This window comes from Ursus arctos, unplaced genomic scaffold, assembly GCF_023065955.2.
Source record: "Ursus arctos isolate Adak ecotype North America unplaced genomic scaffold, UrsArc2.0 scaffold_5, whole genome shotgun sequence".
NCBI classification, from domain to species: Eukaryota; Metazoa; Chordata; class Mammalia; order Carnivora; family Ursidae; genus Ursus; species Ursus arctos.
In genome coordinates, this window is record NW_026623067.1 from 120,179 (window position 1) to 134,155 (window position 13,977).

Genomic DNA, 13,977 nt, shown 5'->3' on the forward strand with positions numbered 1-13,977 from the left:
CCTCGCTGTCCCTCCGGCTCCCCAAAGCACAGGGACGAGGTGAGGGGCTTAGACCATGCCTGGGCAATGTTGTTTCTTACACCTGGGTGTGTGGCATTTTGTTGAGCTGGCTACCCCCACTTGGGATAGGTGTTCCACAGCAAGCACCTATTGTTCGTCGGAAGCCGTTTTTGCCCCAGGGGTCTCCGGGCTGTGTTCGTTGGGGTTGAACTCCTGCTAGCAAAACCGCCGGGTTGAGGGAAGGGTTCAGACTGTGCCTGGGCCCTGTGGTCTCTTCCAGGTCAGTGTATGGCATTTCCTTCCCCTTGCCACAGGCACCTGGGAGCATGTCTGCACGTGGAGAAAGACTTTCCCGTGGGAAGACGGGTTTTGTCAAACGGGTCCCAGTGCTCTGCGCCTCTCTTTTCACTCCTGCTGCCAGAAGCCCAGGGAGGATGGGAGGGCCTAGAACATGGCTGGGCACTGTGGTTTCTTCCAGAGAAGTGGAGGGCATTTGCTTTACCTTGCCACAACCACTTGGGATAGGGTCTGCACCTCAGGAAAACTGTCTCCGTGGGAAGCCGGCTTTTTGCAAAGGGGTCTCAGGGCCGTGAGCCTCGGCTGTCCCTCCGGCTCCCCAAAGCACAGGGACGAGGTGAGGGTCTTAGACCATGCCTGGGCAATGTTGTTTCTTACACCTGGGTGTGTGGCATTTTGTTGAGCTGGCTACCCCCACTTGGGATAGGTGTTCCACAGCAAGCACCTATTGTTCGACGGAAGCCGTTTTTGCCCCAGGCGTCTCCGGGCTGTGTTCGTTGGGGTTGAACTGCTGCTAGCAAAACCGCCGGGTTGAGGGAAGGGTTCAGACTGTGCCTGGGCCCTGTGGTCTCTTCCAGGTCAGTGTATGGCATTTCCTTCCCCTTGCCCCAGGCACCTGGGAGCATGTCTGCACGTGGAGAAAGACTTTCCCGTGGGAAGCCGGGTTTTGTCAAACGGGACCCAGTGCTCTGCTCCTCTCTTTTCACTCCTGCTGCCAGAAGCCCAGGGAGGATGGGAGGGCTTAGAACATGGCTGGGCACTGTGGTTTCTTCCAGAGAAGTGGAGGGCATTTGCTTTACCTTGCCACAACCACTTGGGATAAGGTGTGCACCTCAGGAAAACTGTTTCCGTGGGAAGCCGGCTTTTTGCAAAGGGGTCTCAGGGCCGTGGGCCTCGGCTGTCCCTCCGGCTCCCCAAAGCACAGGGACGAGGTGAGGGGCTTAGACCATGCCTGGGCAATGTTGTTTCTTACACCTGGGTGTGTGGCATTTTGTTGAGCTGGCTACCCCCACTTGGGATAGGTGTTCCACAGCAAGCACCTATTGATCGTCGGAAGCCGTTTTTGCCCCAGGGGTCTCCGGGCTGTGTTCGTTGGGGTTGAACTCCTGCTAGCAAAACCGCCGGGTTGAGGGAAGGGTTCAGACTGTGCCTGAGCCCTGTGGTCTCTTCCAGGTCAGTGTATGGCATTTCCTTCCCCTTGCCACAGGCACCTGGGAGCATGTCTGCACGTGGAGAAAGACTTTCCCGTGGGAAGCCGGGTTTTGTCAAACGGGACCCAGTGCTCTGCTCCTCTCTTTTCACTCCTGCTGCCAGAAGACCAGGGAGGATGGGAGGGCTTAGAACATGGCTGGGCACTGTGGTTTCTTCCAGAGAAGTGGAGGGCATTTGCTTTACCTTGCCACAACCACTTTGGATAGGGTGTGCACCTCAGGAAAACTGTTTCCGTGGGAAGCCGGCTTTTTGCAAAGGGGTCTCAGGGACGTGGGCCTCGCTGTCCCTCCGGCTCCCCAAAGCACAGGGACGAGGTGAGGGGCTTAGACCATGCCTGGGCAATGTTGTTTCTTACACCTGGGTGTGTGGCATTTTGTTGAGCTGGCTACCCCCACTTGGGATAGGTGTTCCACAGCAAGCACCTATTGTTCGTCGGAAGCCGTTTTTGCCCCAGGGGTCTCCGGGCTGTGTTCGTTGGGGTTGAACTCCTGCTAGCAAAACCGCCGGGTTGAGGGAAGGGTTCAGACTGTGCCTGGGCCCTGTGGTCTCTTCCAGGTCAGTGTATGGCATTTCCTTCCCCTTGCCCCAGGCACCTGGGAGCATGTCTGCACGTGGAGAAAGACTTTCCCGTGGGAAGCCGGGTTTTGTCAAACGGGACCCAGTGCTCTGCTCCTCTCTTTTCACTCCTGCTGCCAGAAGCCCAGGGAGGATGGGAGGGCTTAGAACATGGCTGGGCACTGTGGTTTCTTCCAGAGAAGTGGAGGGCATTTGCTTTACCTTGCCACAACCACTTGGGATAGGGTCTGCACCTCAGGAAAACTGTCTCCGTGGGAAGCCGGCTTTTTGCAAAGGGGTCTCAGGGCCGAGTGCCTCGGCTGTCCCTCCGGCTCCCCAAAGCACAGGGACGAGGTGAGGGGCTTAGACCATGCCTGGGCAATGTTGTTTCTTACACCTGGGTGTGTGGCATTTTGTTGAGCTGGCTACCCCCACTTGGGATAGGTGTTCCACAGCAAGCACCTATTGTTCGTCGGAAGCCGTTTTTGCCCCAGGGGTCTCCGGGCTGTGTTCGTTGGGGTTGAACTCCTGCTAGCAAAACCGCTGGGTTGAGGGAAGGGTTCAGACTGTGCCTGGGCCCTGTGGTCTCTTCCAGGTCAGTGTATGGCATTTCCTTCCCCTTGCCCCAGGCACCTGGGAGCATGTCTGCACGTGGAGAAAGACTTTCCCGTGGGAAGCCGGGTTTTGTCAAACGGGACCCAGTGCTCTGCTCCTCTCTTTTCACTCCTGCTGCCAGAAGCCCAGGGAGGATGGGAGGGCTTAGAACATGGCTGGGCACTGTGGTTTCTTCCAGAGAAGTGGAGGGCATTTTCTTTACCTTGCCACAACCACTTTGGATAGGGTGTGCACCTCAGGAAAACTGTTTCCGTGGGAAGCCGGCTTTTTGCAAAGGGGTCTCAGGGCTGTGGGCCTCGCTGTCCCTCCGGCTCCCCAAAGCACAGGGACGAGGTGAGGGGCTTAGACCATGCCTGGGCAATGTTGTTTCTTACACCTGGGTGTGTGGCATTTTGTTGAGCTGGCTACCCCCACTTGGGATAGGTGTTCCACAGCAAGCACCTATTGTTCGTCTGAAGCCGTTTTTGCCCCAGGGGTCTCCGGGCTGTGTTCGTTGGGGTTGAACTCCTGCTAGCAAAACCGCCGGGTTGAGGGAAGGGTTCAGACTGTGCCTGGGCCCTGTGGTCTCTTCCAGGTCAGTGTATGGCATTTCCTTCCCCTTGCCCCAGGCACCTGGGAGCATGTCTGCACGTGGAGAAAGACTTTCCCGTGGGAAGCCGGGTTTTGTCAAACGGGACCCAGTGCTCTGCTCCTCTCTTTTCACTCCTGCTGCCAGAAGCCCAGGGAGGATGGGAGGGCTTAGAACATGGCTGGGCACTGTGGTTTCTTCCAGAGAAGTGGAGGGCATTTGCTTTACCTTGCCACAACCACTTGGGATAGGGTCTGCACCTCAGGAAAACTGTCTCCGTGGGAAGCCGGCTTTTTGCAAAGGGGTCTCAGGGCCGAGTGCCTCGGCTGTCCCTCCGGCTCCCCAAAGCACAGGGACGAGGTGAGGGGCTTAGACCATGCCTGGGCAATTTTGTTTCTTACACCTGGGTGTGTGGCATTTTGTTGAGCTGGCTACCCCCACTTGGGATAGGTGTTCCACAGCAAGCACCTATTGTTTGTCGGAAGCCTTTTTTGCCCCAGGGGTCTCCGGGCTGTGTTCGTTGGGGTTGAACTCCTGCTAGCAAAACCGCCGGGTTGAGGGAAGGGTTCAGACTGTGCCTGGGCCCTGTGGTCTCTTCCAGGTCAGTGTATGGCATTTCCTTCCCCTTGCCCCAGGCACCTGGGAGCATGTCTGCACGTGGAGAAAGACTTTCCCGTGGGAAGCCGGGTTTTGTCAAACGGGACCCAGTGCTCTCCTCCTCTCTTTTCACTCCTGCTGCCAGAAGCCCAGGGAGGATGGGAGGGCTTAGAACATGGCTGGGCACTGTGGTTTCTTCCAGAGAAGTGGAGGGCATTTGCTTTACCTTGCCACAACCACTTGGGATAGGGTGTGCACCTCAGGAAAACTGTTTCCGTGGGAAGCCGGCTTTTTGCAAAGGGGTCTCAGGGCCGTGGGCCTCGCTGTCCCTCCGGCTCCCCAAAGCACAGGGACGAGGTGAGGGGCTTAGACCATGCCTGGGCAATGTTGTTTCTTACACCTGGGTGTGTGGCATTTTGTTGAGCTGGCTACCCCCACTTGGGATAGGTGTTCCACAGCAAGCACCTATTGTTCGTCGGAAGCCGTTTTTGCCCCAGGGGTCTCCGGGCTGTGTTCGTTGGGGTTGAACTCCTGCTAGCAAAACCGCCGGGTTGAGGGAAGGGTTCAGACTGTGCCTGGGCCCTGTGGTCTCTTCCAGGTCAGTGTATGGCATTTCCTTCCCCTTGCCACAGGCACCTGGGAGCATGTCTGCACGTGGAGAAAGACTTTCCGGTGGGAAGCCGGGTTTTGTCAAACGGGTCCCAGTGCTCTGCTCCTCTCTTTTCACTCCTGCTGCCAGAAGCCCAGGGAGGATGGGAGGGCCTAGAACATGGCTGGGCACTGTGGTTTCTTCCAGAGAAGTGGAGGGCATTTGCTTTACCTTGCCACAACCACTTGGGATAGGGTCTGCACCTCAGGAAAACTGTCTCCGTGGGAAGCCGGCTTTTTGCAAAGGGGTCTCAGGGCCGAGTGCCTCGGCTGTCCCTCCGGCTCCCCAAAGCACAGGGACGAGGTGAGGGGCTTAGACCATGCCTGGGCAATGTTGTTTCTTACACCTGGGTGTGTGGCATTTTGTTGAGCTGGCTACCCCCACTTGGGATAGGTGTTCCACAGCAAGCACCTATTGTTCGTCGGAAGCCGTTTTTGCCCCAGGGGTCTCCGGGCTGTGTTCGTTGGGGTTGAACTCCTGCTAGCAAAACCGCCGGGTTGAGGGAAGGGTTCAGACTGTGCCTGGGCCCTGTGGTCTCTTCCAGGTCAGTGTATGGCATTTCCTTCCCCTTGCCCCAGGCACCTGGGAGCATGTCTGCACGTGGAGAAAGACTTTCCCGTGGGAAGCCGGGTTTTGTCAAACGGGACCCAGTGCTCTGCTCCTCTCTTTTCACTCCTGCTGCCAGAAGCCCAGGGAGGATGGGAGGGCTTAGAACATGGCTGGGCACTGTGGTTTCTTCCAGAGAAGTGGAGGGCATTTGCTTTACCTTGCCACAACCACTTGGGATAGGGTGTGCACCTCAGGAAAACTGTTTCCGTGGGAAGCCGGCTTTTTGCAAAGGGGTCTCAGGGCCGTGGGCCTCGCTGTCCCTCCGCCTCCCCAAAGTACAGGGACGAGGTGAGGGGCTTAGACCATGCCTGGGCAATGTTGTTTCTTACACCTGGGTGTGTGGCATTTTGTTGAGCTGGCTACCCCCACTTGGGATAGGTGTTCCACAGCAAGCACCTATTGTTCGTCGGAAGCCGTTTTTGCCCCAGGGGTCTCCGGGCTGTGTTCGTTGGGGTTGAACTCCTGCTAGCAAAACCGCCGGGTTGAGGGAAGGGTTCAGACTGTGCCTGGGCCCTGTGGTCTCTTCCAGGTCAGTGTATGGCATTTCCTTCCCCTTGCCACAGGCACCTGGGAGCATGTCTGCACGTGGAGAAAGACTTTCCCGTGGGAAGACGGGTTTTGTCAAACGGGTCCCAGTGCTCTGCGCCTCTCTTTTCACTCCTGCTGCCAGAAGCCCAGGGAGGATGGGAGGGCCTAGAACATGGCTGGGCACTGTGGTTTCTTCCAGAGAAGTGGAGGGCATTTGCTTTACCTTGCCACAACCACTTGGGATAGGGTCTGCACCTCAGGAAAACTGTCTCCGTGGGAAGCCGGCTTTTTGCAAAGGGTTCTCAGGGCCGTGAGCCTCGGCTGTCCCTCCGGCTCCCCAAAGCACAGGGACGAGGTGAGGGTCTTAGACCATGCCTGGGCAATGTTTTTTCTTACACCTGGTTGTGTGGCATTTTGTTGAGCTGGCTACCCCCACTTGGGATAGGTGTTCCACAGCAAGCACCTATTGTTCGACGGAAGCCGTTTTTGCCCCAGGCGTCTCCGGGCTGTGCTCGTTGGGGTTGAACTCCTGCTAGCAAAACCGCCGGGTTGAGGGAAGGGTTCAGACTGTGCCTGGGCCCTGTGGTCTCTTCCAGGTCAGTGTATGGCATTTCCTTCCCCTTGCCCCAGGCACCTGGGAGCATGTCTGCACGTGGAGAAAGACTTTCCCGTGGGAAGCCGGGTTTTGTCAAACGGGACCCAGTGCTCTGCTCCTCTCTTTTCACTCCTGCTGCCAGAAGCCCAGGGAGGATGGGAGGGCCTAGAACATGGCTGGGCACTGTGGTTTCTTCCAGAGAAGTGGAGGGCATTTTCTTTACCTTGCCACAACCACTTGGGATAGGGTGTGCACCTCAGGAAAACTGTCTCCGTGGGAAGCCGGCTTTTTGCAAAGGGGTCTCAGGGCCGAGTGCCTCGGCTGTCCCTCCGGCTCCCCAAAGCACAGGGACGAGGTGAGGGGCTTAGACCATGCCTGGGCAATGTTGTTTCTTACACCTGGGTGTGTGGCATTTTGTTGAGCTGGCTACCCCCACTTGGGATAGGTGTTCCACAGCAAGCACCTATTGTTCGACGGAAGCCGTTTTTGCCCCAGGGGTCTCCGGGCTGTGTTCGTTGGGGTTGAACTCCTGCTAGCAAAACCGCCGGGTTGAGGGAAGGGTTCAGACTGTGCCTGGGCCCTGTGGTCTCTTCCAGGTCAGTGTATGGCATTTCCTTCCCCTTGCCCCAGGCACCTGGGAGCATGTCTGCACGTGGAGAAAGACTTTCCCGTGGGAAGCCGGGTTTTGTCAAACGGGACCCAGTGCTCTGCTCCTCTCTTTTCACTCCTGCTGCCAGAAGCCCAGGGAGGATGGGAGGGCTTAGAACATGGCTGGGCACTGTGGTTTCTTCCAGAGAAGTGGAGGGCATTTGCTTTACCTTGCCACAACCACTTGGGATAGGGTCTGCACCTCAGGAAAACTGTCTCCGTGGGAATCCGGCTTTTTGCAAAGGGGTCTCAGGGCCGTGGGCCTCGCTGTCCCTCCGGCTCCCCAAAGCACAGGGACGAGGTGAGGGGCTTAGACCATGCCTGGGCAATGTTGTTTCTTACACCTGGGTGTGTGGCATTTTGTTGAGCTGGCTACCCCCACTTGGGATAGGTGTTCCACAGCAAGCACCTATTGTTCGTCGGAAGCCGTTTTTGCCCCAGGGGTCTCCGGGCTGTGTTCGTTGGGGTTGAACTCCTGCTAGCAAAACCGCCGGGTTGAGGGAAGGGTTCAGACTGTGCCTGGGCCCTGTGGTCTCTTCCAGGTCAGTGTATGGCATTTCCTTCCCCTTGCCCCAGGCACCTGGGAGCATGTCTGCACGTGGAGAAAGACTTTCCCGTGGGAAGACGGGTTTTGTCAAACGGGTCCCAGTGCTCTGCGCCTCTCTTTTCACTCCTGCTGCCAGAAGCCCAGGGAGGATGGGAGGGCCTAGAACATGGCTGGGCACTGTGGTTTCTTCCAGAGAAGTGGAGGGCATTTGCTTTACCTTGCCACAACCACTTGGGATAGGGTCTGCACCTCAGGAAAACTGTCTCCGTGGGAAGCCGGCTTTTTGCAAAGGGGTCTCAGGGCCGTGAGCCTCGGCTGTCCCTCCGGCTCCCCAAAGCACAGGGACGAGGTGAGGGGCTTAGACCATGCCTGGGCAATGTTGTTTCTTACACCTGGGTGTGTGGCATTTTGTTGAGCTGGCTACCCCCACTTGGGATAGGTGTTCCACAGCAAGCACCTATTGTTCGTCGGAAGCCGTTTTTGCCCCAGGGGTCTCCGGGCTGTGTTCGTTGGGGTTGAACTCCTGCTAGCAAAACCGCCGGGTTGAGGGAAGGGTTCAGACTGTGCCTGGGCCCTGTGGTCTCTTCCAGGTCAGTGTATGGCATTTCCTTCCCCTTGCCACAGGCACCTGGGAGCATGTCTGCACGTGGAGAAAGACTTTCCCGTGGGAAGACGGGTTTTGTCAAACGGGTCCCAGTGCTCTGCGCCTCTCTTTTCACTCCTGCTGCCAGAAGCCCAGGGAGGATGGGAGGGCCTAGAACATGGCTGGGCACTGTGGTTTCTTCCAGAGAAGTGGAGGGCATTTGCTTTACCTTGCCACAACCACTTGGGATAGGGTCTGCACCTCAGGAAAACTGTCTCCGTGGGAAGCCGGCTTTTTGCAAAGGGGTCTCAGGGCCGTGAGCCTCGGCTGTCCCTCCGGCTCCCCAAAGCACAGGGACGAGGTGAGGGTCTTAGACCATGCCTGGGCAATGTTGTTTCTTACACCTGGGTGTGTGGCATTTTGTTGAGCTGGCTACCCCCACTTGGGATAGGTGTTCCACAGCAAGCACCTATTGTTCGACGGAAGCCGTTTTTGCCCCAGGCGTCTCCGGGCTGTGTTCGTTGGGGTTGAACTGCTGCTAGCAAAACCGCCGGGTTGAGGGAAGGGTTCAGACTGTGCCTGGGCCCTGTGGTCTCTTCCAGGTCAGTGTATGGCATTTCCTTCCCCTTGCCCCAGGCACCTGGGAGCATGTCTGCACGTGGAGAAAGACTTTCCCGTGGGAAGCCGGGTTTTGTCAAACGGGACCCAGTGCTCTGCTCCTCTCTTTTCACTCCTGCTGCCAGAAGCCCAGGGAGGATGGGAGGGCTTAGAACATGGCTGGGCACTGTGGTTTCTTCCAGAGAAGTGGAGGGCATTTGCATTACCTTGCCACAACCACTTGGGATAGGGTGTGCACCTCAGGAAAACTGTTTCCGTGGGAAGCCGGCTTTTTGCAAAGGGGTCTCAGGGCCGTGGGCCTCGGCTGTCCCTCCGGCTCCCCAAAGCACAGGGACTAGGTGAGGGGCTTAGACCATGCCTGGGCAATGTTGTTTCTTACACCTGGGTGTGTGGCATTTTGTTGAGCTGGCTACCCCCACTTCGGATAGGTGTTCCACAGCAAGCACCTATTGATCGTCGGAAGCCATTTTTGCCCCAGGGGTCTCCGGGCTGTGTTCGTTGGGGTTGAACTCCTGCTAGCAAAACCGCCGGGTTGAGGGAAGGGTTCAGACTGTGCCTGAGCCCTGTGGTCTCTTCCAGGTCAGTGTATGGCATTTCCTTCCCCTTGCCACAGGCACCTGGGAGCATGTCTGCACGTGGAGAAAGACTTTCCCGTGGGAAGCCGGGTTTTGTCAAACGGGACCCAGTGCTCTGCTCCTCTCTTTTCACTCCTGCTGCCAGAAGCCCAGGAAGAATGGGAGGGCCTAGAACATGGCTGGGCACTGTGGTTTCTTCCAGAGAAGTGGAGGGCATTTGCTTTACCTTGCCACAACCACTTGGGATAGGGTCTGCACCTCAGGAAAACTGTCTCCGTGGGAAGCCGGCTTTTTGCAAAGGGGTCTCAGGGCCGAGTGCCTCGGCTGTCCCTCCGGCTCCCCAAAGCACAGGGACGAGGTGAGGGGCTTAGACCATGCCTGGGCAATGTTGTTTCTTACACCTGGGTGTGTGGCATTTTGTTGAGCTGGCTACCCCCACTTGGGATAGGTGTTCCACAGCAAGCACCTATTGTTCGTCGGAAGCCGTTTTTGCCCCAGGGGTCTCCGGGCTGTGTTCGTTGGGGTTGAACTCCTGCTAGCAAAACCGCCGGGTTGAGGGAAGGGTTCAGACTGTGCCTGGGCCCTGTGGTCTCTTCCAGGTCAGTGTATGGCATTTCCTTCCCCTTGCCCCAGGCACCTGGGAGCATGTCTGCACGTGGAGAAAGACTTTCCCGTGGGAAGCCGGGTTTTTTCAAACGGGACCCAGTGCTCTGCTCCTCTCTTTTTCACTCCTGCTGCCAGAAGCCCAGGGAGGATGGGAGGGCTTAGAACATGGCTGGGCACTGTGGTTTCTTCCAGAGAAGTGGAGGGCATTTGCTTTACCTTGCCACAACCACTTGGGATAGGGTGTGCACCTCAGGAAAGCTGTTTCCGTGGGAAGCCGGCTTTTTGCAAAGGGGTCTCAGGGCCGTGGGCCTCGCTGTCCCTCCGGCTCCCCAAAGCACAGGGACGAGGTGAGGGGCTTAGACCATGCCTGGGCAATGTTGTTTCTTACACCTGGGTGTGTGGCATTTTGTTGAGCTGGCTACCCCCACTCGGGATAGGTGTTCCACAGCAAGCACCTATTGTTCGTCGGAAGCCGTTTTTGCCCCAGGGGTCTCCGGGCTGTGTTCGTTGGGGTTGAACTCCTGCTAGCAAAACCGCCGGGTTGAGGGAAGGGTTCAGACTGTGCCTGGGCCCTGTGGTCTCTTCCAGGTCAGTGTATGGCATTTCCTTCCCCTTGCCCCAGGCACCTGGGAGCATGTCTGCACGTGGAGAAAGACTTTCCCGTGGGAAGCCGGGTTTTGTCAAACGGGACCCAGTGCTCTGCTCCTCTCTTTTCACTCCTGCTGCCAGAAGCCCAGGGAGGATGGGAGGGCTTAGAACATGGCTGGGCACTGTGGTTTCTTCCAGAGAAGTGGAGGGCATTTGCTTTACCTTGCCACAACCACTTGGGATAGGGTGTGCACCTCAGGAAAACTGTTTCCGTGGGAAGCCGGCTTTTTGCAAAGGGGTCTCAGGGCCGTGGGCCTCGCTGTCCCTCCGGCTCCCCAAAGCACAGGGACGAGGTGAGGGGCTTAGACCATGCCTGGGCAATGTTGTTTCTTACACCTGGGTGTGTGGCATTTTGTTGAGCTGGCTACCCCCACTTGGGATAGGTGTTCCACAGCAAGCACCTATTGTTCGTCGGAAGCCGTTTTTGCCCCAGGGGTCTCCGGGCTGTGTTCGTTGGGGTTGAACTCCTGCTAGCAAAACCGCCGGGTTGAGGGAAGGGTTCAGACTGTGCCTGGGCCCTGTGGTCTCTTCCAGGTCAGTGTATGGCATTTCCTTCCCCTTGCCCCAGGCACCTGGGAGCATGTCTGCACGTGGAGAAAGACTTTCCCGTGGGAAGCCGGGTTTTGTCAAACGGGACCCAGTGCTCTGCTCCTCTCTTTTCACTCCTGCTGCCAGAAGCCCAGGGAGGATGGGAGGGCTTAGAACATGGCTGGGCACTGTGGTTTCTTCCAGAGAAGTGGAGGGCATTTGCTTTACCTTGCCACAACCACTTGGGATAGGGTGTGCACCTCAGGAAAACTGTTTCCGTGGGAAGCCGGCTTTTTGCAAAGGGGTCTCAGGGCCGTGGGCCTCGCTGTCCCTCCGGCTCCCCAAAGCACAGGGACGAGGTGAGGGGCTTAGACCATGCCTGGGCAATGTTGTTTCTTACACCTGGGTGTGTGGCATTTTGTTGAGCTGGCTACCCCCACTTGGGATAGGTGTTCCACAGCAAGCACCTATTGTTCGTCGGAAGCCGTTTTTGCCCCAGGGGTCTCCGGGCTGTGTTCGTTGGGGTTGAACTCCTGCTAGCAAAACCGCCGGGTTGAGGGAAGGGTTCAGACTGTGCCTGGGCCCTGTGGTCTCTTCCAGGTCAGTGTATGGCATTTCCTTCCCCTTGCCCCAGGCACCTGGGAGCATGTCTGCACGTGGAGAAAGACTTTCCCGTGGGAAGCCGGGTTTTGTCAAACGGGACCCAGTGCTCTGCTCCTCTCTTTTCACTCCTGCTGCCAGAAGCCCAGGGAGGATGGGAGGGCTTAGAATATGGCTGGGCACTGTGGTTTCTTCCAGAGAAGTGGAGGGCATTTGCTTTACCTTGCCACAACCACTTGGGATAGGGTCTGCACCTCAGGAAAACTGTTTCCGTGGGAAGCCGGCTTTTTGCAAAGGGGTCTCAGGGCCGTGGGCCTCGCTGTCCCTCCGGCTCCCCAAAGCACAGGGACGAGGTGAGGGGCTTAGACCATGCCTGGGCAATGTTGTTTCTTACACCTGGGTGTGTGGCATTTTGTTGAGCTGGCTACCCCCACTTGGGATAGGTGTTCCACAGCAAGCACCTATTGTTCGTCGGAAGCCGTTTTTGCCCCAGGGGTCTCCGGGCTGTGTTCGTTGGGGTTGAACTCCTGCTAGCAAAACCGCCGGGTTGAGGGAAGGGTTCAGACTGTGCCTGGGCCCTGTGGTCTCTTCCAGGTCAGTGTATGGCATTTCCTTCCCCTTGCCCCAGGCACCTGGGAGCATGTCTGCACGTGGAGAAAGACTTTCCCGTGGGAAGCCGGGTTTTGTCAAACGGGACCCAGTGCTCTGCTCCTCTCTTTTCACTCCTGCTGCCAGAAGCCCAGGGAGGATGGGAGGGCTTAGAACATGGCTGGGCACTGTGGTTTCTTCCAGAGAAGTGGAGGGCATTTGCTTTACCTTGCCACAACCACTTGGGATAGGGTGTGCACCTCAGGAAAACTGTTTCCGTGGGAAGCCGGCTTTTTGCAAAGGGGTCTCAGGGCCGTGGGCCTCGCTGTCCCTCCGGCTCCCCAAAGCACAGGGACGAGGTGAGGGGCTTAGACCATGCCTGGGCAATGTTGTTTCTTACACCTGGGTGTGTGGCATTTTGTTGAGCTGGCTACCCCCACTTGGGATAGGTGTTCCACAGCAAGCACCTATTGTTCGTCGGAAGCCGTTTTTGCCCCAGGGGTCCCCGGGCTGTGTTCGTTGGGGTTGAACTCCTGCTAGCAAAACCGCCGGGTTGAGGGAAGGGTTCAGACTGTGCCTGGGCCCTGTGGTCTCTTCCAGGTCAGTGTATGGCATTTCCTTCCCCTTGCCCCAGGCACCTGGGAGCATGTCTGCACGTGGAGAAAGACTTTCCCGTGGGAAGCCGGGTTTTGTCAAACGGGTCCCAGTGCTCTGCTCCTCTCTTTTCACTCCTGCTGCCAGAAGCCCAGGGAGGATGGAAGGGCTTAGAACATGGCTGGGCACTGTGGTTTCTTCCAGAGAAGTGGAGGGCATTTGCTTTACCTTGCCACAACCACTTGGGATAGGGTCTGCACCTCAGGAAAACTGTCTCCGTGGGAAGCCGGCTTTTTGCAAAGGGGTCTCAGGGCCGTGGGCCTCGGCTGTCCCTCCGGCTCCCCAAAGCACAGGGACGAGGTGAGGGGCTTAGACCATGCCTGGGCAATGTTGATTCTTACACCTGGGTGTGTGGCATTTTGTTGAGCTGGCTACCCCCACTTGGGATAGGTGTTCCACAGCAAGCACCTATTGTTCGTCGGAAGCCGTTTTTGCCCCAGGGGTCTCCGGGCTGTGTTCGTTGGGGTTGAACTCCTGCTAGCAAAACCGCCGGGTTGAGGGAAGGGTTCAGACTGTGCCTAGGCCCTGTGGTCTCTTTCAGGTCAGTGTATGGCATTTCCTTCCCCTTGCCACAGGCACCTGGGAGCATATCTGCACGTGGAGAAAGACTTTCCCGTGGGAAGCCGGGTTTTGTCAAACGGGTCCCAGTGCTCTGCTCCTCTCTTTTCAATCCTGCTGCCAGAAGCCCAGGGAGGAAGGGAGGGCTTAGAACATGGCTGGGCACTGTGGTTTCTTCCAGAGAAGTGGAGGGCATTTGCTTTACCTTGCCACAACCACTTTGGATAGGGTGTGCACCTCAGGAAAACTGTCTCCGTGGGAAGCCGGCTTTTTGCAAAGGGGTCTCAGGGCCGTGGGCCTCGCTGTCCCTCCGGCTCCCCAAAGCACAGGGACGAGGTGAGGGGCTTAGACCATGCCTGGGCAATGTTGTTTCTTACACCTGGGTGTGTGGCATTTTGTTGAGCTGGCTACCCCCACTTGGGATAGGTGTTCCACAGCAAGCACCTATTGTTCGTCGGAAGCCGTTTTTGCCCCAGGGGTCTCCGGGCTGTGTTCGTTGGGGTTGAACTCCTGCTAGCAAAACCGCCGGGTTGAGGGAAGGGTTCAGACTGTGCCTGGGCCCTGTGGTCTCTTCCAGGTCAGTGTATGGCATTTCCTTC